This window comes from Cavia porcellus, unplaced genomic scaffold, assembly GCF_034190915.1.
Source record: "Cavia porcellus strain 051 isolate PalLab524CR breed Dunkin Hartley unplaced genomic scaffold, mCavPor4.1 scaffold_29, whole genome shotgun sequence".
NCBI classification, from domain to species: Eukaryota; Metazoa; Chordata; class Mammalia; order Rodentia; family Caviidae; genus Cavia; species Cavia porcellus.
Window position 1 is genome coordinate 10,061,430 of NW_026947512.1, and position 26,586 is coordinate 10,088,015.

At 45.6% G+C, this 26,586-nt stretch overlaps 1 long non-coding RNA gene across 1 annotated transcript; it reads right to left on the reverse strand.

Moving 5' to 3' along the window:
- Positions 1-22,706: 22,706 nt before the first annotated feature.
- On the reverse strand, positions 22,707-24,879 carry LOC134473946 (uncharacterized). Its single transcript, XR_010044452.1, has 2 exons — positions 23,533-24,879; positions 22,707-23,034 (listed from the first exon to the last, which is right to left on the reverse strand). It is a non-coding gene; the product is annotated as an uncharacterized LOC134473946 (long non-coding RNA).
- Between the last annotated feature and the right edge of the window lie 1,707 nt (positions 24,880-26,586).

Genomic DNA, 26,586 nt, shown 5'->3' on the forward strand with positions numbered 1-26,586 from the left:
TGTAAGATCCCTAATCAGCAGTGAGATTTGGGAATCTCCTGGCCACTGTATTTGTAGTTTCTACTAATCTAAGGGAACCTAGACATTCTTACACTAATTATAAGGATAGTAAGTAGGTCATTATCCTTTGGTTTTGGTTTTGGGGGTTTTTGGTTTTGCTTTGGGTTTTTGGTTTGTTTTGTTTTGTTTTGTCTTTTTGAAACAGGGTCTTGCTATGCAGTTCATGCTGACCTTGAGCTCACTTTGTAGCCCAGGTTGGTCTCAAACTTACTATGATTTTCCTGCCTCAGCCTCCCAAGTACTAGGATTACCAGCATGTGCCACCACGCCCAGCAGGGTCATTATCCTTAATGTAATTGTGAGCTGTAACTAGAATTCATTACTTTACCTGAGCCTATTAGGTTACATACCTGGTTAACACTTCATCACCTTACAATACTGTCACAGTTTCTGGTTAATCTGTTAAGTGATTCTGAACTGTTGAACTGAAGAGAAAACTAGTGCTATTGTAGCGTGGTATTGATTGAGCTCTCACTCTGAGGAACTATGTACTATTAGGGGTAGATACAAAACATGGTACCTGTCCTCAAGAAGCTTATTGTCCAGTGGGGAAGACACTATACAGAGTATGGGAAATGCCATTGCTTTAGTTTTACACTGAAAAAATACATAACCTAGAATAGTGAGAAATGAAGCGCTGGGAGTAGTGGTAGTCATCAGGGACCTATGTGTGTGTGTGTGTGTGTCTCCTTCAGAAGATACATTAGCTGAATCTAAGAAAACACTCAAGACCAAGGGAAATAAGTAACAATAGCATCCATGGCCAAAACTGGGACAATCGAACAATAAAAGTATTAGATTATAATCTAGAATATAAAGCAAATGCCCCTAAAGCTATAGTACTAAACAAATGGTTATATAAGTAAATGGAGAAGATACTTACCTATGCAGAAATACAAATTACTTACATGGATACTGCACCCCAAGAAAATGAAGCATAGCCCTACTTCTTTAGTATGGGCTGTGACTAGTGATTCCCAAAGAGGGCAGTGCAGACAAAGAAAAGTAACTTTACCAAAAGAAATTTCACAGATCACCTCAGCCATGTGATCAAAGTCAACATCAAAAGTGATACCATGTTGATAAAAAAACTTCATAGAATGTAATGAAAATGGTACTTTAGGGGCTGGGGATTTAGCTCAGCGGCATAAGCACCTGCCTTGCAAGCAGGCGGTTGTGAGTTAAGTCCCCGGTACCGATAAAAATGGAAAAGACAAAAAAAAAAAAAAAGAAAAGAAAATGGTACTTTAATACTGGTCTCTTTTAAAAAAAAAAAGTTACCCTGTAACACCAGCCTAGAGAAAAATAGGCAAATCTCTTCTGAGAGATACCCTACTAAAATGTCTGACCAGTAATCCAAAAGTAAAATCATCAAATCAAAAATGTCAAAAACTGTCACATCCTTGAGGCGCATAAGGAAGCTTGATTAAATGTTCTGTGCTATTGTGGGTGGAATTCTGAAATAGAATTGGAGATTACATTAAAACAAAAGATAGCCAAATAAACTAGACCTCACTCAATATATCAACATTGGCTCATTAAATGAAACAGTTGTACCTCACTAATGTAAGATTCTAATAGGGAAAATCTGATGCATGGAATAAGGGGATTCTTCTCTGTAAATCTTAAAAAGACCTTTGTAAAAGTATAAAGATAGGCCAGCATATGCAAAGCTCAAGACAGGAGTGGAAGTTAAGGCTGAAAAAAATACAGGAAATCATAGTGATCTACTCAAGCTATGACTTACAAAAAAAAAAAAAGAGGCAAAGGATATGGAACTTGGAGATTGACCTTCCAGTCTCAGCTTTGTCACTGAGAAATACGCACATCCTTTCACAAAGGATGGTAAATCTCTTCATTCCAAATTTTAAATTGTACTGCGTGAGAAAAACAGACAATCTTAGTAAGATTATGTAAAGTCTGTAGTCATTATTGTGATTTAGTCACATCTAACATTACACTATCTCAATGTAAGAATCAAATCTTTTGTGTATGAATTTCCTTTTGTGTATGAATTTAATTTGTTCTCAGTAAGTCATTTGTTTACCGGTTTGAGAAGCAAACTCTTTAGTGCCCAAATTCTCAAGAAGATCTTGGGTTGAAAGCAGGTAGGGACTCTCATAAATACTAAAATCATAACTCATAGGATCCAGGTTAACAAATTGCTGAGTGAAATACTTAGAAGCTTTGAATATTTAATGAATTTCCCTAAATGAATTGACTTGCATTTTTGTCAATGGCAATCTGTGAGCAGATGTTTAGGAGCGTTTTGGAAGAACCACATAACTCGCCAGGAAAGAACCAAGGCAAAAGCAAACAAGTAATCACATACTCAAAATGTAAATACTCACCTTTAGTCTTATATGCCTGAATGTCTTATCTCTGAGACTGGAGGAGACTTCAGTGGAATGGCAGGCTAGTAAACAAGTCCACTACTTTGATTCCCTCAGCTAGTGAGTGGTCTGTAGCTACAAGGCAGTTGCCCAGGAGAGAAGAGAAAGCCGCTGCTGCACTGACATGTGACAGGTTCATTCATTCAGTTCGAACGCCTATTCTGTGGTGATCTGTGCTCCAGGTCAGGAGTCAGAGGGCTTTTTCTGTAAAGGGCCACATAAATAGTTAAGACTTTGTAGTCATAGTCTACATCACAGTTACTCAAAATCTGTCGTTCTAGCATGTGAACACAGCCCTCAGCAAAATGTAAACAAATACGGCTGTATTTCAGTAAAACCTCTGAAATTTGAAATTCACTTAATTACCATATCACAGAATCTTTTTAAAAATCATTTCAAGCTTTTAAAAATCATTTGTCACAGATGAAAGAGAAACAGAAAGACCACAAGCTGGATTCAACCTGCATGCAGTAGATTGCTGACCCCTTTTTTAGGTGTCAACCACGTAGCAGTGACAGGAAAGGAAAAGGGGAAATGGAAAAATTCTGCTGAGCTTACCTTCATTCTTTTGGTCAAAAATACTTGTGCAAAATGGCATTTTCTTTCCATCATGGTATATCTCTAGCACGGGACCCGGGAAGGCCATTTTGGACATCACACCCACTGATGAAAAGCTTGTTTTTGCTGACTTTCACAGCAGTTTCCATAGAAGTGCACACGAACCTTTTCCAGACACCTTCCTGTGTGGTCTTTCCAAGAACAAGGGACACCCTTCAGGCTAAAGCTAAAGCGAAAGACAGGCCTTTTAGACATTTTAATATTCAAGTAGGCTATGAAGGTCTCTAACTGTCTTCAGGGTTGACATTACTTCACTAAATACACTGAAAGATTGCCTTAGGTGGCAAATGGAATATTTTGCAAGGATACCTCACCACACCGCTTATCCCTCTCTCTTTCCTTTCTGGTTCTTCACTCTTTTTTTTTCTCCTTTTTTTATCTGTACTGGGGATCGAACTCACGACTGCCTGCTTGCAAGGCAGGCACTTATGCCACTGAGCTAAATCCCCAGCCCCCTGGTTCTTCACTCTTGTGTGATGGGAATTTCTTCTGCAGGCTCCTAGCATTTAAGTGAGGACTTAGAACCTGATGTTTTCTTGGAATGACTGTTCCATATAATATTCATACATTTTTAGTAGTAGTCTTTGTATGATGGCTAATTTTGCAGAGTTAAATTTTGATTAAACATTTAATTCACTTTGAATTAGGTTTGAATGAAACTAAACTACTGTGTGAGATTAGTCTATTTCTCTCTCTCTCTCTCTCTCTCTCTCTCTCTCTCTCTCTCTCTTTTTGCTTGAATTAAAAGGCCTATTGTCAGTGTTTTTAAGAAAGTCTTCACTTTCACTTCTCATATTCTGCTTGGCCAAGAGAGATACTCAGGAACTCCATGGTTCCCTGGGGAATGGCAGCCTTCTATTCTTAGAACTGGGCTGTGGTGCTTCTGTGCTATTCAATTACAAAGCTTTTCTGTACTGTTTCAGTAATACATCTTCTCTGGAAAGGCCTCTGGCAGTCTTGGAAATTAAAAAGCACTCCATGAATGTAATTTAGCATATGTGACTAAAAATTTAGTCCAACTTTTTTTCATTATGAAGAATGAAGAAATATAAAATATAAAAGTTGCCCCCTCCTGAAAAGAGTTTAAGGTCAAAATGTAGAAGATTAGCTGTTCAACAGGTCTCCAAAATGAATCTTGTCCTCATGCTCTCTGAACATTGCATCTGCCCGTTTCTATGTGAGCTGATCTGCCAAAGGCCATCACAGATGCACGGGAAAGCTGGCATTGGGTAGTGCCCAGCATGAAATTCCCAACATGTCCCTTTCCCTTCGCATGTCTCATGGATGCTCACACAGGTGAGCAGGATTCAGCTGGCTGCAGGCTGAAAAGCAGCATTGTCTAATGGTCTTCCTCTGTGCAAATGACTGGAAGGGAAAGTTAACAGTGTCTATAGAAAGGAGGGGTTTGGCTCTCAGGGAAGCCCTTGGTATCTGTCATGTCTATGGAACTGCAAGCTGAAGCCAAAGACATTTTTCCAGTGTTCCAGCCACTGAGAGGTGGTGTACCTATGTCCCTAGAATTGTCTAATTGCATCATGAAAGAAAAGGAATGTCTCTTCTCTTCTTATGTTAGAGTAGGCAGTGCAGTGATTTCAGGTGTCCATTTACCTGTGTGTGCTTATTTCTCCATGTGTGTTAAGTATCGCCTGCGAATCTTGACATTGTTTTTACCTCTTTTCTTGGGCTGAGGATGGGAAAAGAGGGTCAGGAATATGGACAGATATTCTTCATAATTTAGATTTCAGAATACTGTAGTAAATAATCCATTGTTTTTCCTTTTGGAGTTAAAAGACCTGTTCCAAACTCTCATCAAATCTCCTAGCAAATTCAACATTCCTACTCTGCAGGAACCCTGCAGCACCCCAGTGGGTAGTCTTTTAGGCCTGTAGATGACCACTAGTAGCCCACTAATTCTTAAGACAATCTTGGTTCTCATTGACAAGCAGTTTTCTCCCTTATATTGAACTAAAGTCTGTCTCCACTGACTACCGCTCCCTCCCCCCGCACCCACTTGGCCCTTTCTCTGTTCTATACAACTGGTGTGGTATTATGGAAGACTGGAGCAGTACAGGGCATGACCCCATCATGGACAGTCAGGCAGATATGCACACCCGAAAAATACTGTATACAATGTAGAAAACGTATGAAGTAAATACTTTCACTTTTAAAAAAAGAAAACATGCAAAAAATTACATATATCTTAGTGATAAAATTATTGAAAAAGCAGATTTACTTGGTGTTAAGTGAGTACAATACAGGATGTAGGGTTTGAGTGACATTCTAAAAGTACCTGCGTCATATGGCTGCTTAACTGCTACTGACCAAGCAGGTGCTAAGTGGCACAGCCGTCACCTTCAAGGAAGCCTGTGTGTACATGTGTGGACCCTGCATCTGAAGATGTTGAGGAATCTTCTAAGTCTGATGGTAAATGAATTACTTGAGGATAATTCATGACAGGAAGGACTTAAAGGAGACAAAAGAACCCTGAACATAACAGCTTTTTAAACAGAATCTTCATCCTCCCATGGAGATGGTAACTAGCCAGTCAGCTGTGACTCTTAAAAAGTTTAGACACTCAGCTGCCTGAAGGCAGGGGCCTAAATGAATTAGATCCTGTCAGAGTCCCTTCAGATCTAAAAACCTGATTCCAATTTATTGATTCAGAGTATAAGAAAAACAGGTAGAATACTTCTTTCCCTATTGTATAGGCAAATGCAAATTGAAAATAAGGGGCTTAATTCTCCCTGTTGAAAATAAAAGGTAAGACTCCCCTGTCCATCTTTCACAGTTTCTTTAGTTTTAAAAAATGTGTGTCAATCACGATGATTCAATACCTGCCAGTCTCTCAACTCAGTAATGTTTCCTCAAAGGCCTGGGAGCCATATCTATGAGATGCAGATATCCAGAGAGATAGGGTCCCTAACCCTCAGGTCCTACAGGAGCCTGACAGCCTAACTAAAGTTTGTGTCCTTAATTATATTTCTCCAATAGTTTTGGCAAATCAATGCAGGATGTCAGGAATTTGCCAAATAAAGTAGACAACTGAAGGTCTGTAGCCATACAACAACCAAGAGAGACCCTGAATGTCTCCTTAAGTCACCACTAGTTTTTTTCCCCCCCTAACTTTATTTTAAAGAGGATAAAACCAAGGAGAATAAAACAGACTAAAACCAATCAAAATAAACCAGTATAAGTGATATGGAATTCAAAACCTTACGAAATCAACAATACTTACCATAATGCCTTTTGTTGCCTTCAAAATAGCTGCAGATACCTTCAGACTTAGTAAAAATCAAACAGAATAAAATAGAAACAATATAAACAAAACAATGAATGCAATAAAGGACTTCAAAACAAGCCAACAGTAAACCCAAAATTGCTACCATATGTCTTGCTATCTTTTAAATAGCTGCTGATGCCATCAGGTTTAACATAATCAAATAAAAAAGAAAACCCAATCCAAGAAAACAATGAAAATGATATGGTTTCCAGGTGGGGATCACTTCCTGGTGAGGCCTGGATCTCTCCCTCCGCAGTTTGCAAATGGCGCTGACTCACAGAGAAAGGCTTGGATCTGGCTGTCCCCATCCTGCAGCGCCCGCACATAGCTCTGGTTTCCAGGTGGGGATCACCTCCTTGTGAGGCCTGGTTCTCCCCCAGCAGTTTGTGAATCGTCACCACTGTTTTGGAACAGTAGTTGGGTGTATAACACTTTCCATACTCAAGCTTTTGTTTTGAATAAGCAGGGCACATACGGTTTTGAAACTTTTACCTAGATCACCATTATCTTTGATGGAAGAAAAATACAGGATGCCAGGAATGTTGCCTTCAGGTCTCTCATATAAATAGCTATTATCTGTATCTCATGTGCAACATGAGAACCTCTTCCTGCAGTGAGTTACTGCTATTTATGAGACAAATTTCATTCTAAGAGAAAACTGTTTGTTTATTTTGAGACATAGTTTTGCTATATAGTTTAAGGCTGTTCTTGAACTCATTGTTTAGCTCAGACTCACAACTATTATCCTGTCTCAGCCTCCCAAGTGCTAAGACATGTGTCGCCTCTTTAAGAGAACTTTAAAATGATATAGACAGCCAACAAGGAAAGGTTGGGTGGGTGGAAATGTGTGTGTGTGTGCATATATATATATATATATATATATATATACTTTATCTTGTCCACAACCTTTTCTTCCTTGTTCCCTTGTTCCTCCCACCTCACTTAACCCTCCTGCCTCAGACTAGACAACTGAGAAGTAACTGAGTAGTTGCCCTCCTTAGTGGGGGGAACAAAGGACACAAATGTTGCAGCTGCTCCTGGCTTCCCTACCCTGTTTGAAGAGGTAGAACTGTGCATTTTCTGGTCCATCCCTGAGTCCACTTCATGTCCTAAACAGATTCTACCTCCAAGAGTCCCTTCTCATCCATACACCACTCAGCCCGCCTGGCCGAAACCATAGACACGAATGACCAAGGTCCCGGATTGTTGAGAATGTAAATAAAGGGCAGTGTTCCCACGTGAGGGTAGCAGGATATTACCACACTTCCAGTGAAGAAGAAAGATCTTTTCATAAAGACATATAGATTTGCATAAGATATTTGAGGAATAAATTTGTTATTCCCTTAACTCCCATAGGCACGGATATTGCAACTACTCTGACTCTGACACCAGCAGCTGCAAACAATCTTTCTGCAGTCAGTGTTCTATTTTTTTTTCCCTGTCCCTCTAGTGGACAAGTCTAAATTGTTGTTTGCTTTTACTTACGAAGGAGTTCGATACTTGTGGTAAAGATGTCAAGAGTTTCAAGACTCCCCTACTATTTTCTCTACTAATTTATAAGAAATTTGTCCCACCAGAGGGATCTATGATTACACAATATGGGTGATGATTTGCTGTTAGAAACTAAAGAACAGTGCAAAACTGATGCTCTGGCTTTCGTACAGTTCCTTGCTTCACAGGGTCATAAAGCCTCATTAAACAAATTGTAGCATTGCTTCACTGAGGGTCTGCTGTCAGCTGAAGGCTATTAACCTGTTGCAATCCAGGAGTCAGCTGATTTTGCATATAAAGGGCCTACTGCAAAGAAAATCAGACAATTTGGAGGATTCATAAGGTAGCTGTGGATCTCAGCTTTTGCCAAATGTGCAAAAACTCTGACAATCACATCACTCTCCAGATATTCGGATCGAGTCCTTAGAATCTGAACAGACACTTGGAAAACTGAAATTGGCTATCACCTCTCCCCCAACTTTAGGGATTCCAGTTTTTGAAAAACCTTCCCACTTGTTTTGTCATGAAAATAACAATATTACTAGTGGAATATTGACTTCAGCTGGAATTGGACCAGGGGCAAATAGTTGGCTTGTCAGTTCTACTTGCCACCATGCTGCGGATGCCAGGATGAGGTATGGGATGGACCCGCACTCTTACTTGGGGTCTCGTGGCTTCTTTGCATGCCCATATGCTGTGACAGCAACCTGACAAGTACATAAATTCCAGCATTTGTGTTTTTTGTTATGCATGAGCCAGTATTACTAACAAAGCCTAATACTGTGCTTAGAATGTGCAGTTTCCTCACCTCCACTGTCCTTTACCAGGTCTGGATTAAATATGTGATCCTGGCTGGGTGATAGTAATGGAAGAACTCGGGCTTTAACCTGATTTAACGGATGCGCCAGGTCGAAGTACAGAGTTGTATGCTTACTGAGGGGTCCTGAGCCAGGATAAGAATGGTCGATTTAAGTTTCCCGTGGCTGTGATGATTTCTCATGAGATTTTGGAGCTTGTGTTTTGCCTGGAATTAAAGTGACATAGCAGCTGAGTTAACACAGTCTTGGAGCTGTGGTTCTTGCTTCTGGACTTGAGAGGTAGAGATATAGTAATGGTGTGTATGGTGTCTGTTATGCAACAGAACAAAACAAAACAAAATATTTTAAAGTAGAGGATTCTTAGACTTCACTGAGAACCAAAAATGCAAAGCAAAAAACTCTTTTGTCAAACTGATTGCTGATCTACTGGGGCCTTTACAGTTGTCTGCTAAAAGGACGGTTTCCATTTTGCTGACTACCTGTCATAGCTGCTGTTAAAACATGGCAGCCTCCAAATGTAAAAGCTAGACTACTATATAACATAAACATTTATTCATTTACAAAAACATGCTTTGTGAGAGGCAGTGGGCAAAAATGGGACTGGACTATGGGAATTTCCTAAAATACTCATTCCCCATTGGTTTGGTTAGTGTTATGTCTTTGTAGAATTACCCCAATAAAAGAGGGTTTCTAAAGACACTATGTGCTGATCATACCTACCAAAAAGAAACATTGTTGAGAACATGAAACAGCTGGACAGCAAAACTCTTAAGGAAAAGTAGTACGGAAAGGCCACTAAATGTTCCCTGGCCAGCTTTACCAGGAACGGGTAGCATCTGTGTTCACAGGATGAGCAGATGCAGAGGTAAGAGATGCGCCAGCATGTGGTATTTGTGATGTCTGGGTGGCCTGAAGGCTTCCAAAGCTTTCCCTCTGTACACGATTGCCACTTTGGGGATCCCAAAGCACACTGAATTACAAGACATTACTTTATTCCTACCCAGGAATTATGCCAATATTTTAGACAAATAGAGCAAATGAATCATACAAAATAAAACAAAACAAAGGACTCCAAACTCTCTTCAGTTAGGATTTAGTAATCTACTGGGTTAAACTGGCATGAGCTTAACCACAGGCTCTATTGAATTTTAGAATGAGGAGCCCTGGGGAGGGGGTGACTTGGAGCGCTTGCCTAAGGGATTGGATTCAACCCTCAGCATCACAGTAAGTAAGAAAATAAGAATGAAAACAAAATTAGAGTGAGTCCTGCAAGCAAACACACTCTCTCCCTTTGAACTTATATTTAGCCCACCTCTGAATTTGGGTCTAAGGCCATATCCTGTGCCCAATTTAACTGAATCCTTTCATAATTTTGTTCTGTACTTTAAAAGCTTCTCTCTTCCTCCAGAAACTCTGAGTGTTAAATTCATATATCATAAATACCTGCAAAGATCTGCCAGAGAATGTCTGCTATTCCTCACAACTCCGAGACTTCATCTACATAAAAGTGTTTTGGACCCAAGATGGCTGTCACCATGCTGAGTGGGACACTTTTAAGTGTTGCAGATGACCCACAGGACAATCCAAGTGAAGCCAGCTCCGCATGACTGGACTGTGCTTTCCATAAAAGTCCGGAAACTGCAGTTTCCACAGTAACTGATGGGCATTGAACTCAGCTGAAAAGAAGCATTTCAGAAAATGTGTCACTGTCCTCGTGGGCTGCTTGGTGGCCCTTCCCACAGCACTGGTGACAGCAGTAATGTCAAGGGTCGTGTTTGTTACAGAACAGTGTTGTCTGTTACACTTTCCTTTCTTTCTTCACTCCAGTGATGGTTCCCACAACCACAGCTCTAGGGAGAGCATCTGGATGACCTAGTTTTAACAGGGCCTGAGTGACGCAGTCTTTATTAGTACTTTCAAGAATAACAAAAGTTAGTAATATGCAGCTGAGTGCTCAAGCTATAAGTTTGATACCAAGATGATATTTGATTTTCCTGGAAGGATAAGGTAAAGAGTAATTAATAGAACAACAGAAATTGCAAGGGCTTGTGTGTGTCACCAGATTAATACTGTGATACAAGTTCCCTCCAGTTTCAGTAGAGATGAACAAACCAAAGTGGATGTTCATTATATTCAAAGGTTATTCCTTAAGGCAAATGTAGCACTGAATTTTTAAATTCTTCCAATTGGGATCTAGTAATTGCTTTTTTGCATTTTACTATGAACTCACTATATATTTAGACAACTGAATATTTCTCAGACAAAGGTACAAACTGCAGTGGAAATAATTAGAAGACTGTAGTATTATTGTAACACATGGAGGGATTGAGAGGGCAACTGCAAATTAAAAACCAGAGGCTTAACCTCTCTGTTGAACATTAAGAAAAGACTTCCCTTGTTCCTTTGAAAATGTCTTTATCTTTTCAAACGTATATAGATCTCTACAGTGCCAAAAACCACCTCTTGCAGTTTCTCAGCTCAACAGTGTTTCTCTGAGCACCTGGGAACCACCTCTGTGAAATGCCAACATCCAGAGAGATGTGCTGCTAGGTCCTGAGGAGCCTCAGAGCCTAACTTCGGTGGCACCTTGCTCCAATTTGCACCACAGCCATCAGCACAGTGTCCTCCTCGGCTACCAGATAAAGTGGGAACAGGCTCTGTGACAAAGGGTACTGAAAGCCAGGAATGGTAGTACATGCCTATAATCCCAGCACACCAGGAGGCGGAGGCAGAAGGACTGCAAGTTCAAGTCCAGCCTGTGGTACTTAACAAGACCCTGTCTCAAGTAAATAATTTTGAAAAGGTTGGAGATAGAGCTCAGTGTGAAGACTGTGGGTTCAATCCCCATCCATCCCGGCACCCCGCAAAATGGGGCTGTGAAGTCTTGTACTGGGGTGCACCTACGTGGCTATGTGAGGGAGGAGTCTCCTTTGTACCTTTGCACTGTCTTAGCGGATTGCCTGTGTTGTACTCCACATTCTGGTTTAATCACAAAAGTGTTTTGCTTCTCTGATACTTTTCTGGAAAGAATTTTTCTATTGGGAAATTTTGTTTTTAATTATGTTTCTCCAATGTTCCCCCAAAGCATCAACAAATTATATCTTATGGTATTACTCTTACACATTCCTGTGAGCAGGATGTCAATTCTGCTCCAAACAACCCTATGCTGTAGGGCAAAAAAAACAAACTTCTCTCTCCCAACAGCCTCACTTCTGCCATCCAGCCAACTGCTGACACAAAGCACGGTCAGAGCCCCACCTGTGAGGAGGGCGGGACTGTGGTGTTCTCTTTCTCTCTGTAGGGCTCAGCAGAAAACACTTCCCCCAGCTCCTTCAGCTCTTGGTAGATGTGAGGCATTTTGTCTTTCTTGTGGTGGGACCTGGTCTCCCAAAGGCGTGGCTGATGGCAGGCTTCCCAGGCTTCATCTGAGAGTGACTGCTGGCTGATTTCATTTGTCTTTTGTCTTGTCTTCCGTGAAACTGAATGTATGCTAGCACAGTCTGGCTCCTCTTGCAGTGAATTCCTGTGTGTCTTCTTCTTTTCCTCTATTATTAGGAGTTCACCTTCAAAGGATCAGGCTGAGGTCCTTTGTGGGAAAGAGACCAGGCCCCTCAGGCCTCCGCCCCCATCATTATTCAAAGGTACCTGCTTTTTTGGCTTGGTTTTCAAAACTCTGAATCTGAAGCCTTCTCTTTCTCACCAGACTCCAAGACTATCCCTGTCTCTAACAGGTGGACACCTGGCACCCAACACTGACGTATAGTGAGCACTGTATATGTGTTGAATAAAACCAGATTCTGGCCCTTCAGCATTCTGGGAGCTCCTATTTCTAAGCCTGCCTACAGCTTTCCCTCTGCCAGGAATGCCCTTCCACAGGGGACCTCCTGCGGCCCCACAACACACTCTTCCTCCCGCCACCGCCACTGCCAAATGGGCTCTGAACTGTGGGCCATCACAGGGGTCTGCTGCTCTTATCACTAGATGGGATCTAAGGAAGCCCCCAATATCAAGATGGGGAGCTTGGCTCTCCCCACCCATGGGACAGGCTGCAGGATCCCCAACTTCGATGACAGAAAAAGAATTTTCAGAACATGTCAGAAAAAGGCATAAAGGGATTTAGACAGAAATTTCACTGCAGGTCAATGAGAGAAGGTGGGGGGAGCATAGAGTATATTTATGGGGGTTTTGACATGGAAATCTGCAAAACTTGTGAGTCTCTGGAAAGAGGAGATTCAATTTACCGATAAAAGTGACAGACGGCTCTTTGTGCAGGGGAAGAGTGACGGCTGAGTCATAAGTGACAGCCATCCCAGGTGGCAGAGCTGTAGCCCATCTTCAGGGAAAGACTCATTTCATAAGTGAAAGGCAATGGCCCAGGCTTATTGCATCTTCATGGACTGTAGGAAGTTCTTGGCTGGGTTTGTGTCCTAGGCCTACAGTTTTTAATAAAAGTATAATTTTAAAATTACGGTTTTCCTTGTCTTCTTCTTAACTGTAGTATTTTTCCTATCGCATTTCAGTCTGAAGATAATTATGTCTGCAAGAGTCCTCACAGGGGAGCCTCGCAGGCCTCCATGTGCAGCGGACTCAATCTCCAAATCTCTGTGTGCTGCTGCTTAGCAGGCAACAGGTAAGGGTCTGTACCAAGTTCTGTCCCTGTCCCTCTGGGTGACAGGAAGGACCCTGTCAGCTCTCCCTGCCTCCCCAGTGCCTGTCTCTTCTGACTGTGCAGCAGCCTGTGCCAGATCTGCCCTTCAGGGGGAAGAGAGAGATGAGGCACAGACCAAGGGACGGCAGCATTTTCTTCCCTTTGCCTTAACTATGCAGTGAGTGGCAGCCGAAGCAGACTTGCAGCTTTCATGCTCCCACGAGGATGGTGGGGTGGGGTTGGGCATGGGAGTGGGGTCTTGACCCGCTCTGTGTGTGGCTCAGAGTACTGGTGCCTGTGTGCTTGTGAGGTTGCCAGGAGTCTACAGGGTCTCACTCACTGGAGGGAAGAGGCTGGGCGTGTGCTGCTCACCAAGCCAATCACCAGATCCAGTCCATCAGTAAGGCCAGCCTGGACCGCCCCCAAGTCCTTGGATGCGTTTCCTCTGAGCGATGGAGCTCTGCAGTTCAAAGAATACACAACTGCCATGCAGACACCTTACAAAAGGATCTGACTTGAGCCTGGCAGGCCCATGGTTCTGGGTCCCTTCTTTCCCTCCTTTTCAAGGCTTCTGAAATCAGAGGGAGTGACAGAAGGTGGACAGAAAGAACAGATGGTCCCCACGGAAACCTCTGGAACCCCTAACCCTATACTTCAGACAAATACAAAGCCTTGCATTTGTACAGTCAGTACTATTTATCTCCATGCCAAGCATGGTACTAAATATTCTCCGTGCATTATTTTGCTCAGTTTTAAAAAAGAACAACAAGCCACTGATAGAGTGGATGTGTTCAGTGTGTGAGGCCCAACGGAGTCTTGACAGTGTGTAACTGGAATATATTCAATTCTCCATATTTGTCATCTACCACAATTTAAAAAGCCATTGGCGCACATGCTATTGTCCTTTTTAAAGGTCAAAATTCATAACTGTTATGCACTACAAAATGTCTTGGAGAATTTCCCCTAAACACAAATGTCTCTGGGAGATGTGAGCATCCTCCTTGTCACCTCCCACAGGGACTTGGTTGAATGAGCTCCCCGATAGGAGGCCTGGCAGCTCCTATGCCCAGCTGCCTAAAGACTGAGGACAGAACTTTTATAAATATTGTACCCCACCCAACACATCCTAAACAAAAAGCAGCTCTGAAATTTTAGTGTAGCTCAGCGGGTAAGATTTGTTTCACATGGGACTGGAGATTTAGCTCAGCAGCATAAGTGCCTGCTTTGCAAGCACACGGTTATGAGTTCGATCCCCAGTACTGATAAAAAAATAAAAAGATTTGTTTCACAAATCTTTATGTTCCTAATAGTTCATAAAGGCAACGACTGTTGCTTAGGATGAAGGATCAGGTAGAATAGACACTGCTAGACACTGCATCAGTGTCTTTGCACTGGCTTCTCCTTCGGCCTAGAAAGTCTCCCACATGGTATCTGTAGGGTGCTCCCTCTCTTCCTCCAGTTCTCTGCAAACTTCATCTTCTCAGAGGGCCCTTCCTGAGCCCAGTGCTATCCGTTCCTGCAGGATCCTAGGCCCAGGCCCTATTATTGTGCCCTCTCTTTCTCCTCAGTCCCTCCACCTACGTACAAGAGAAAGGCTCTGAGCTCTAGCCCAAGATTTCCCAGGCAGCACCTGTTTCAGAGACTTGAAAGAGCCCACTGAGAAGAGATCCTGGCTTAGGTGATCATTGAGGTCATCCAAACTGCTCCTTTCAGAGTGTCAGGGGGCAACCCAATTTATAAATTGGATTCAAACTTGTCATTAGTCTATTATAATAAAAAAGGCACAGCCACCATCGAGACCCACTTACACTCTGAACCTGGGCAAGAAGTAGGGAAGCCAGCCAGAAACAGCCCCATCTGCAGTGGATTAAATATCCATGTTACCCTGAAATTCTTATGTGGAACTCTAATGATAACATGGATCCAGGGCCTTGAGAGGAGATTAGATTATGGAATGGGAGATGATTATATCCTGGGACTGGAAACCTCATGAATGTTATGGTTTCTATCTAGATGTCTCCCCAAAGCCTCACTTGCTCATAGGTGGGAAGTGATTGGGTCAGGGGAGTGTGATGCTCATCAGTGGATTTGTCCACTGGCGAGTTTATAGCTAAATGTGACATTGGGGCTGAAGTCTGGTTGGAGGAGGTGGATCACTGGGGGTGTAACCCAGAAAGGCTCCCTTCTTCTCTGTTAATCCCATTCTGCTTCCTGCTACCATGCTATGAGCTGTTTCTCCTCTGCCATGCCACATTGCCTTGGAACCAGCTGACTATGGACTGAAACCTCTACAAACTGTGAGACAAAACAAACCTCTCCTCCTTTAAATTGTGGTTATCAGGTATGATGTCCCAGCGATGACAAGAAAGGAAGACAAATGGGATTAGTGCGCTGATGAAAAATACTAGACAGCTCACTTGCTGTCTTTCTGTCATACAAGGATGTAAGAAGCAGGCAATCTGCTACCTCCCCAGAATCTGATCATTCCAGAATTGAAGCCACCTAGTCGGATAGTTTGTTACTGTGACCCAAGCTGACTGGATTTTTCTGAGAAGGCTCTAGCCACTCATCTCCTAAGCTCTTCACTCTGGCTCTTGTGTGGGTTCCAGGGCTACCCAAGCAGTACCCCATGGATTGCTAACCCTAACCCTAGTGCCTAAGGCTGGAAGGTGCCATCTTCCAGTGAGGTCTCCCACAGAAGGGCACTCAACCTCCTTCCCATACAAAGCCAGGGATACAGCTGTTCCTACAGCCCTGGGGACCCATGGTCTCCTCTCTTGCCGGTTAGGAAGTGTGGCTGAGCAGAGAAGGTGAGAATGACTTCATGCAGACCAGCCTCCATGTCTCTGACTTCCTCGAAAGCACATGTATCCATGTCTGAAGTCTTTCATGATTTAAAAACATTACTGCCTACACTGAAACTGTTTTTAGAAGCTGCTCATTTGTGACACAGCTTACAAACTCAATTGTTTGCGAAACTTGCTTCAGAAAGATGCCAGAAAGGAGTCCTGTTCCCTGAGGACAGAAAGACTCAGCGAGGCTGCTTTAAGACTTTTGGGTCTATCTCTCAAAACCCAGATGATGGTGACAAACTAGAACAAATACAGTGCCTGTCCTTGGGAAGCCGCTCTGCTGAAGTGTAAGGTTCTGTGGGTGGTGTGTCCCCTTTCCCATGTGCAATCGCATTGCTAAAGATGTACAAAAAACACAAACCTTCTTGGGTGTTAAAAATCAAGTGGTTTCTTGTACTGGAGCTCAGGCTTTCCTAAATCCTCTTTTTATTGGGTGATTCAGTGCTGGTCTAGATTGTGGCCTACAGGAAGACAGGACTGGGGTTGAGTCGAAGTAAAAAACTTTCCTCCTAAGGATGTGATAACTGAGCCTTTACAATAAACCGACAGTGGGCAGATGAGCAGGAGGAAAGCTGGGCAGGCTTTGTATGTGGGGCATCCTGTGAAAGACAAGAACCTACTCAAAAAGCCAGAACGATCTAGAGCAGCTCATACACCCTCTCCACGGCTGAGCCGGGAGGGATATGGGCAACTTGCGGGAGTATAGGATTCCTGGAAAGTTGAAGGGAACCTTTGAAAAGCAGAGGACAGCTTGTGCCAGGTCCGTCTGGGTGTGGTGTTCACTCATCTCCTCTCCTGTGATGCAAGCTGTCTTCCCTATGATGAGGTTCTCAGCAAGGGGACCCTGGAGTCCTTTCAGAGAAGAGAAGTCCAGTGAAGGCCTCTTCCTGCATCACTATCCTCAAGTGCAATCATCACCAAATCAATGTGGCATATTTGGAGTGCCATTTTCTAGCTCCTTCAGGATTCTGACACATCTTGCAGTCCATCCCACATGAGACCTGGTCCGAGCTGTTCACTGCTTCCCTCTTCAGGGAGTGATGCAGAACCGTTCATAGGTGGCTCAAACAGACGTTTGAGGGGATGTGGCCTTGGAAAGCCCCTCCCTATCAGACATCAAGCTTTTCCTCATTTCTGGAGGTGCTGAGGGGACCCTGAAGAAGTGAGCCGCCATGGACACTGCTGGTTGATAAGTGAGCAGGCACCTCATGCAGGAGAAAGATGTGAATGGCCCAAGGGGAACAGTGGCATGGCTCGGGGGAAGAAGGACCAAGAGTGAAGGTCTTTACCCATATGGCTGCTTGTTTTTTACTGTGGCTTCATATCTTTGTGCCTAGAAGGCTGTGATAGTGAGAAACAAGAAACAGACATTTGGTCTGCATGGCCGGTTCATGACACAGAGTTCTCAAGCCCTGAGAATTTTCTGAGTGACAGGGTGGAAGGAGTATCTTCTGTCATTCATAACAAGCCTCTTTCACTCACACCTACTTTATGCTGGTGAGGTGGCTCTCGGCACTGGCTGTCAGAGGATCAGTCCTGTGATTAGAGGGTTGGCAATTTCAGTCCCATCCTTCAACCTCTAGGGAGGGATGCTGGGAATAGACTTAATCACCAATAACCAGTGGTCTAATTAATTCTGCCTGAATAATGGAACCTCTGGAAAAACCCTGAAGGAAAGGGTTGGTGACACCAGGAGGGTAGCCATGGCAACTCCAAGGGGACAGAAGCTCTTGCACGCAGCGCCTTTCTGGACCTCACACTATGTAGCACTTCAGCTGGCTGTTCCTCTGTATCCTTTATTAATCAACCGTATAGGGGTAAGTAAAATGCTCCCCTGAGTTCTGTGAGCCATTAAAGCAAATGATCAAACCTGAATCAAAGGTCAGGGAACCTCTGGATATGGAGCCAAGTCGGGCAAAGTGTGGAGCCTCAGGACTTGTGACTGTTACCTACGGGGAGTGTGCCGCAGCCTGAGGCCTCTGGGCCCATTTTCTCACTCCTGGGAGTCAGGGTCAGAACTGACTTCAACTGCAGCACACCCTGTTAGGGTCCACAGAGAAACTGCTTGGTGTGGAAAACGCACAAACTGGTGTCAGAAGTGTTGAGTGCAGAAGACAATTTTCCTTCAAAGGCCTCTGGATCACTTAAGCTTCCTCCTAAGGAGGCAGCCCTCTGAGCCTACGTTTAACATGCCAGAAGCCTCACTGAGGTTAGCAGAAACAAAAGCGTCCATAGGGTAGTATGACAAATGACGTGAGAGTCAAAGGCTCTTCTCAACCCATTTCCTACTAACTCCCTTTCCCATAGGAGCGGCCATGAGACACTGTTGTAGCTCAGGAGACAGAGATGGCTCTCTGCAGTGAGGTTCCTTTGCTTTCCCCATCTGAGCATCACCTTGATCCTTTCCCCATTCTTCCTGCTGGGAATAATAATGTCATGCCCTGAGGTATGGCAGCTGTCTTGAAATTGTGAGGAAATCATCAAAAGAACACCAGAGACTTCAGACCTAACATCGTAGAGCCTCTGAGTCAGCTCCAGGAGCAGTTGCCCTCCTCTAGGCTCCTAAGTGAGGGAAATACATCTTCCATACTTAAGCCTCGGTTATTTGCAGCCCATAACACTGCTGACGAATACATTCAGTCACCCACACAGCAGGAGCTGGAAATGGTCACTTCCAAAGTGGCTCCTGGATGAATGGACTCAGCTCCTGACTTTCACATGTGGTTTCCAGGCCAGACACTAGGTCTCACAGGCTGGCCAGTGAGACCCTCATGTGCTGAATGGTCTGGGCTTCTCCAGACCCTCACCATGGGCCTGAGGGAACAGATGCAGAGAGTGCACAGTGGAGAGAGGTGAGCAAAGGCCTGACATGCTGCTGCTGGGCCAACTCACAGTACGGACAAGTCACCTGGGACCTGCCTGCCACTGTGAAAGCTGAGGAGCCAGAGCGAACTCCGGGACTCTATGCCAGACTCACTGCCACCCTCCAGCGAGGTTGGCAGCGCAAAGACTGAAGCCAGCAAAACCCAGGGAGGTCTCCTTGGCAGAGGTACACAGAGGGCCAGCCTCTACCCAGCTGGTACTCAGGATGCTACGACCGAGGTACTCTCCATTCCATGAGCCACTTCTTTTCCCTGTGCAGAGCCCCCTGGGGGATGCTGGAGGCTTGCTGTGGGTTAGCTTCTTCTCCTCCAATTTCTCAGAGGTGCACAAGGCACAGCAGCTACCACACGGGGTCCTCACACATGTCCTCTCCTGTCACAGCCTCTGCCCCACAGACTGCTCTTGAGATAACTATCTCTGCAGACACAGAATGTAGGGTGGAAGCTGGATTAGCCAAGGGCTGGTGGCCCAGGGTATTGAGGGCAAGGACCATGTCTCATCTGGCTGAGCATCTTTGATACCTGGGATGTGTTTGGTGGCAAAAGATGCACTGCTTATGGAGTGACCCAGGATCCTGTGATCTACTTTCACAGCAGTGCCCTGTTTAACAACTGAGTCACTTCACGAAGACTCTAGTTCTTCACTTTCTTTTGTTGAACTTCATGAAGGAAGGCAGAGCACGGCAAACATCCTCAAAATGTTCTTTTTATCTCCAATTGTTCCCTGCTCCAACGCGGTGCCTCATTTTCTCAGGCTTGGGTCCCTGGAGGACAGGAGGAGGAGACGGTGGGGTCTGCATTTGCCCCTTACATTGACTGCTGTCTGAGTTCCCATGGATGCTTCTGCTCTGTGCCCTGCTGCCTTTCTAAAGGGCAGAGTGGGAAAAACAAGGTGTCAAAAAAAGAGCCCCCCCCCTTAGTGTGAGAAAATGGTGCAGCTGCCCACACCCCGCCCCACTGATGACACTGGACGAAGGTAAGAAGAGAAAGGGAGGAAAGCGTCCTCCTAGGACCACACTTGTGTCCTGGAGAGGGTGCCCTCCCTGCTCTGTGTCTCAGGGTCCCTGTCCTCAGAGTCAGGTGGTCAGCCTGCATCAGGTATAAAAACCTTCCGATTTTGCAGTGAGATTTTGCATGGAGAGCTCCTCCTCTAACTGGGTCATTTGTCTTTTCAGCCTTTCTGAGGAGTCCCCTGGCCAGGGCAGCCTTGTCTGTGAGAGGGACAGAGCCTGATCATGGACACCGCAAGTTTAGCCCAAGGCTGCATTGAGACATGAGCAGGATGTCCATTGTGCCCTGCCCAGTGCCTGGGGCCTGATTACCCAGGTGCAAAGGTTCTCTGCCTCCTTCTGGGCACTTCCTTGTTTGCTGGCATGCAAAAGAGGCGATGAGGGAAAGAAGGTCTCCTGCCCACCTTCTCAGCCAGCCATAGGATTAGGGCAAGTTCGGAAAGGTGAGGGAGAGTCTGGAGCTGGCTCTCGTGTTTGGGTGTAGATCCAAGCCCCGGCCCTCCACTTTCTGTGTGGCTCGGGCCAAGTGTTTGAACTCCTCTGGGCCTCAGCCCTCTGCTGGTCCTGAAGCTGTGCCTGTTTCGGAATTGCTGAGGAACACAGCAAGAGGAGCCCGTAGTGCAGCACGGGCATAGTGAGACTCTCTCCCAGGACGCAGGATCCTCAGCAAGGCCAGTCTCCCTGCTTTCCTGAGGTCTGGGCTCTGCACTCCCTCAGCTCCAGGAGAGGAGGGAGAAAACGCTGTGCCTGCTGCAGCAACTACTGTTAGGAAGTGGGGACTTGATACCCAGAGGGTGGGCCCCCAGTGGACAAGCCCTAGAGAGGAAATCTCTTATAACACAAATCCCACTCTTTTAAGGGCTCCACCACAAAACTTCTAATTCCTGAAAGAGAAAAGACCTGTGAAATGCATTTCAGAAAAGCCGCAGGATAATCTACAGAGGCCTTGTTTAAATAATCAGCTTTTCTTAATTATGCCATCTAAGGCAACTGATCAAAATTCCCTGTAGGCAATTTAGGAGGAAAGCCACAGGCAGGAAGAGGAAACTCAGGAGGGCCTGGAACCTCAGTTGTTTTCCCTGTGACAGCTTGGAGTGAGGCCTCTGAGTGACCCCTACCCAGGCACCCTCCTGCCCTCCGTCCTTCCCCTCCTGCAATAGACAGCTTTTTGTCACTGTGGTAAATGACCTAAGAAAATCATCTTCAAAGAGCACAGGTTTATTTTGGCTCACAGTTTCAGAGGTTTCGGCCTTGCTCATCACCTGGCCCCATTGTTTCTGGGTGGTGCTGACGCAGAAACATCATGGTGGAAGGATAAAGCTAAACTGCTTAGCTCCTGGCAGCCAGGAAACACAGAAAAAGGGAAAGAGCAAGAGTGATAGAGAGGGGAAGGGCACAGGGAAAGGCTATACCCCTCTAGGACATACTGCGAGAGGTATCTACCGTTCCCACCACCTCCCGATAGTCCACTCAATTATGAACCCAAAAATAATATTCAAATCATCTCTTTGAGTTTCTGCTCTATTATCTTCTCATACCTCCACTTCCTCCCACTCACTCACCTGCCCACATTCTGCTCTTTCCCCTCCAGCCAGGGAAGTGGGACACACTTGTGAGCCCATCACAGAGCTTTGGGGAGAGCTTTCCCTGAGCATGGCGCCCTCATCCTGTCTCTGCCCACACTCCATGATTCCACTAGGTGCACCTCTTAGAACTCCCTTGTTGTGTACTTTCATTTTCAGTGGCCTCTACCAACCTCTCTTTCTGCCACTGAATTGCCAGTTCCACCAGGACAGGGATGTGTAGCTAAGCCTCAGCATTGTTCCTTGATGTATAATATATACTGAAAAACAAGTGTTTTAAGGGAAGTAATAGCAGGTATACTCTTTGAATTGGAGGAGATCAGTTGAGAGTACCAGGTCACAGAGGTGGGTGAAACAGAGAGCTGCAGACCTGAAGAGGGGCCAGAGGAGCGTGAAGCATCCCCACTGTGGTTTGACTCATCCTAGGAGACACCTCTGTTTTGGAGTAAATCTGCCTGGCAACAGCAGCACACCTGACATTCCATACAACACATAGTGCTGGCAGGTGGTGAATGTTTTGTAAATGCTTTTCCTGGAAATGGACTTGTGTTGTATGAATAAGCATACAATACACAGTTACATATGACAACGGAGCAGGTGCATGGCCTAATGGTGTGGCCCACCTGGCAGCCTTGGGATCAGCAATGCTCATGTATTGTCCTTTCTTGGCACAGGCTCAGGGTGACAGGGGTTGTGTATGTCAGAGTCACATTTCCCCCAGGTGCCTGGCTCTGCCTTTCTCAGCTGTGTGGCCTTAATTGGCTCACATCCTTCACCTGAGAAGCAGAAAGAAATAGCACTTATGATAAGGGTTTATGATGAGCATGATGAGAAATAATGCAGGTAAACAGGTCAGCACTCAGGACAGAAAGACCTAGAAAGCATGAGATGCCAGCTGTGGTCATGCCCCTACTGTCTCTGTGACAGAGCATTTGCAGCATCCTCTCTTTGGTGACAGTATAGATACTGCACAGGATATGGAAAACACAGGCCTGGTGGCTTTGTGGGGGTTGGGGGTGGAGTACAGATTAGGAATAGATGGTCCCAGAAGGAGAGATTGACAAAGCTGAATGGAAGTTAAACTTTAATTTGAGATACATAGCATTTGGGGGGTATATGTAAGTCCCACACAATATTTGGGGCACATATAGTTATAATTTTAAAGTTATTTATTGTAATGCCAGTCTATTTGCTCTGGCAGCCTTCCTGGGGTTCTCAGGGAAGGGCCTTCTGACCTGGTTGTCCATAGCCTTCCCAGATGGACAAACTGGACAGAAGCCAGGATAGAAGAGCAGTGACCTCTCTTGAAGCTTTTAAATCTACTTCCAAAGTCCCTCGCCTTGCTAGGGCTTCTCACAGTGTGCACAGTGCCTGGTACTCTGTGGCCTAAGAAGTTGACCTGTTGGAAGAAGGAAAAAAGGATGGAAGGAAGGAAGAAAAGAAGGAAGGAAGGAAGGAACAAGGAAGGCAGGCAAGACTGTCACAGAACCACTCCTCTGAGCTCAGACATTTCTCCCCAGGAGTCTCCTTTAAAGGGGAGGCAGCCCTGAGAAGGGCCACACTAAGATACTACAAGTTGCCCACAGATTTTGGGCTCTGTAAGTCACACAAGTGTGCTGGGTGGGAGGCAGGGTGGTCCTCAGGATGTGGGGTCAGGATGCGGGGTCAGGATGCCTGGATTAGGATCCCAGCTCCACTCTCTGAAGTGGGCCTTGAACACCCCTGTGTTTTCCTATCTTCAGTTTCACTGTGACCACCTCAGACCGAGAGCTCTGGGAGACTGCTTAATGCCAGGAGGGCGCCTAGAGCCAGGGGGGTTTCCCTGGGATGGAATGGGGCAGAGTAAAGGTTGGAAACAACTTAGCAACAGCAAATTGGGAAGGTAGCAAGGACTCACAGATGGGTTACTTCCAGAAGTTTCCTGGGCCTTAAGAGTGGTGTGGAGTTGGATGGACAATGAAAGCAGGACAGTGGGTGTCTCGAGAGAAAGCAGAGTAGACAATTCACAGCAGTGTTCATCGATTGCCCTGGCACTGTCCTGCCTCCTTGCAGGTGTTAATTCATGGATCCTCTGCGGCTGTTTCTGTCTTCCCCGTGAGAAAGCCAAGGCCAGACACTAATTCAGAAGGTCTTCTTCCAAGGCTTGGCTTGTACAAGGCCTGGGGGAGAGGGTCCGGTGATTAATTCCCCTTAGGCTGGATTAGGAGACAGCGATTCGAATTTGAGTCAATTCCAGAACTGGGGTGGGGATGTACTTAGTTTTTCACCAGGGATCCAAACTCTCTGTACAGTCATTATGGATATCTGTCCTTTGGAAAGGTGTCCTTTGCCCCCGCCTGACGGCTCTGGCCACAGGGGAGGTAGAGGCACACTCAGGCCTCAGCCTTCCCCCTCCGCAGCGGCGCAGCTGGAGGGACTTCTGCCCGATTTAGCTCATCAGCGCTGCCCTGGGGGGAGGACGTGGCAGGGGATTTATGCGTAAGCACCCACACCGCAGCGAGCAGAACTGTCAGCTCCTCCAGCTGTCCTGGCTTCACCGAAAAGCTGGAGTGCAGCGGCTCCGAAGGCCCCTGGGGGCGCTGTGAGCCCGCGGTTCTCCAGGCTGGGCGCCTCGAATCCGCGCGGCTTCTGACGCTGCAGCAGGAGGCGCCAGTCGCGGTCTCGGGCAGCAGCGCTTCTGTCGGCGACTCAGGCCGGTTAGGTCTGGGGAGCGCTCACCCAGGCCGGCCACCCTCCTGGCTCCGGTTCTTCCTACAGGCTGGGACTGCGGGCCGGCGGCTTCCACACTGCTTCCTCCCACGCGTGCGAGGACAGCCAGATGCTCTGAGTGCTGCAGAGTTTTCCCTTCCTGAGCCCGCCTCCCATTGCCATCCTCGACCCGGTGGGGCCTTGCCACCAGCCATCTCTCCCAGCACCCCTCCCTGCCAAGACCACCTCTCTCTGCTGCTTCTGCATGCAGATATAAACCGCGGAGTGCCCTCTGCACCCGTGCACCTGGTCACATCTGTTCACACCCCCGGAGAATAGAATTCTGAGCCAGTTCCTCCGAGAGCTCTGCTGACGACAAGAGGCCAGAGCCCACCCTCTGGCTAGGAAGGCACTGCCTTTCCAGAAAGCTATGTTGATCTAAAAGCCCTTAACTTTTTTTTTTTTTTTTTTTTTGTCTTTTTCCTTTTTATCGGTACCAGGGATCGAACTCACAACTGCCTGCTTGCAAGGCAGGCGCTTATGCCGCTGAGCTAAATCCCCAGCCCCTGAAAGTCCTTAACTTTAACAGAAGAGTAAAGCATATAATAGTGCTCTCCTCGCAGCTTAATTCCACAATGGCTCTACTTTAAAATAGAGACCTTCAGACAGTTATTTTACTGCTTTGTATTGCACCATTGTTATAAAACCTTTCTCTCCACGTCTCTGCATAGTCTTTCTCATTGAACTGTGGTGCTGCACAGCACAGCACCCTTGGCCCAAGTTCGAACGCCATCTTTCAGTCACATGCTTCCGGCTCCTGATGTCTCTACTCTTCTGCCCAGCTCACCCTCCCTGTGCCTAGCATGTGCTCATTCTCTTGTTTGTCCCTTGTTCCCCTGCCCTGACCACAATGCATCCCTACCACTAGGGGCATAATGTTATGGCTTGTGTCTAGATGTACCCCCAAGCCTCATGTGGTCATAGATGGAGGGGCCTGGATCTAGAGTATGTGATTGATTCATGGCGCAGTGCTAGAATTAAGAGGGCTAGGACAAAGGGTGGGTGATTATTAAATCCGTCCACTGATTGGTTTGGCACTGCCCTAATTCTGGTAGCCTCAATACAATAAAAGGGCTGGTAGCCTCAATACAATACAATGAAAATACAATACTAAGATGCCTTGTTTTGCTACCTTCTGCCTGCCATGAACTGCTTCCCTTCTGCGATGCCTGTCTGTCTTGCCACCCTGCCTTGGTGCCAGTTAGGTATGGTTTCAGTCCAAACCGTGGGCCAAATAAAACTTTTCTCCTTTAATTTTGAGTGTTGGGTACTTTGTTTCAGCAACAAGAGAAAAGTAAGACAGACACTATCTTGTAAGCACTGCTGTTTTAGATGCTGGTTATTAGGTCACCCTTTGCTAGTACCATCATCTTTTATGGAGCTAGGCTACTGTGAGCCAGCCCTGCGTTGGTCATCTGACATACTTTGTCCCTGGAAATGCTGAAGGCCACTGTATTAGTCAGGGTTTTACTAGAGAGAACAGATATAACACAAAATATACTGAAATAACAAGATTGGTCAGCCACAGAGTCGGATGAGGAAGCCTGCAGAGGGTGTCTACACACTGGAAGCCAAAGGATTCAATCCAAGGTCTGGGGTTCACCCTAGTGTCTTATGCAAGTCCACACCAGCAGGCTGATGGGTCTGTGACAGAAGGCCGAAGGCTCTATGATGAAAGGCTGAAGAATCTGTGCCGCAAAGCTGGAGTCTACACTGGAAGCCAGGAGATGAGGTCCAAACCAAAGGCGAAGACTGGAGTGTCTCCCAAGAGTGGAATGCATTTGTCCTTTCTCCTTCCCTTTTATGCCTCCAGGTGATGACCACCCTAGGGTGGGTCTTCTACACCCTGGAGGTTGCTAAATTCATTTAGTTAAGTTTCTAAATGTCTCAAGTTGACACAGTCAGTCAACTACTACAGCCACTGTTTCAGATATCCATATGCAGCTCCATGCCACAGATGAGAAAACTAAGGATCAGAAAGGTTAAGCACATCATCCAAGATGGCACAACAGTTCCAGTAGAGAGAGTAAGGAGTTAGGCCCAGGACTATGTAACTATGAATCTATGCTTATGGTACTACCCACTTTCAGGAAATGTGTTTGGCTCACATGTATCTGAGCCCTTATGAAATGAGCCTCACTATAATTGCATTGCAGCAAATCTCGCAGAATTTTGTCTCCAGTCCAAGTCTGGAGACATGCTT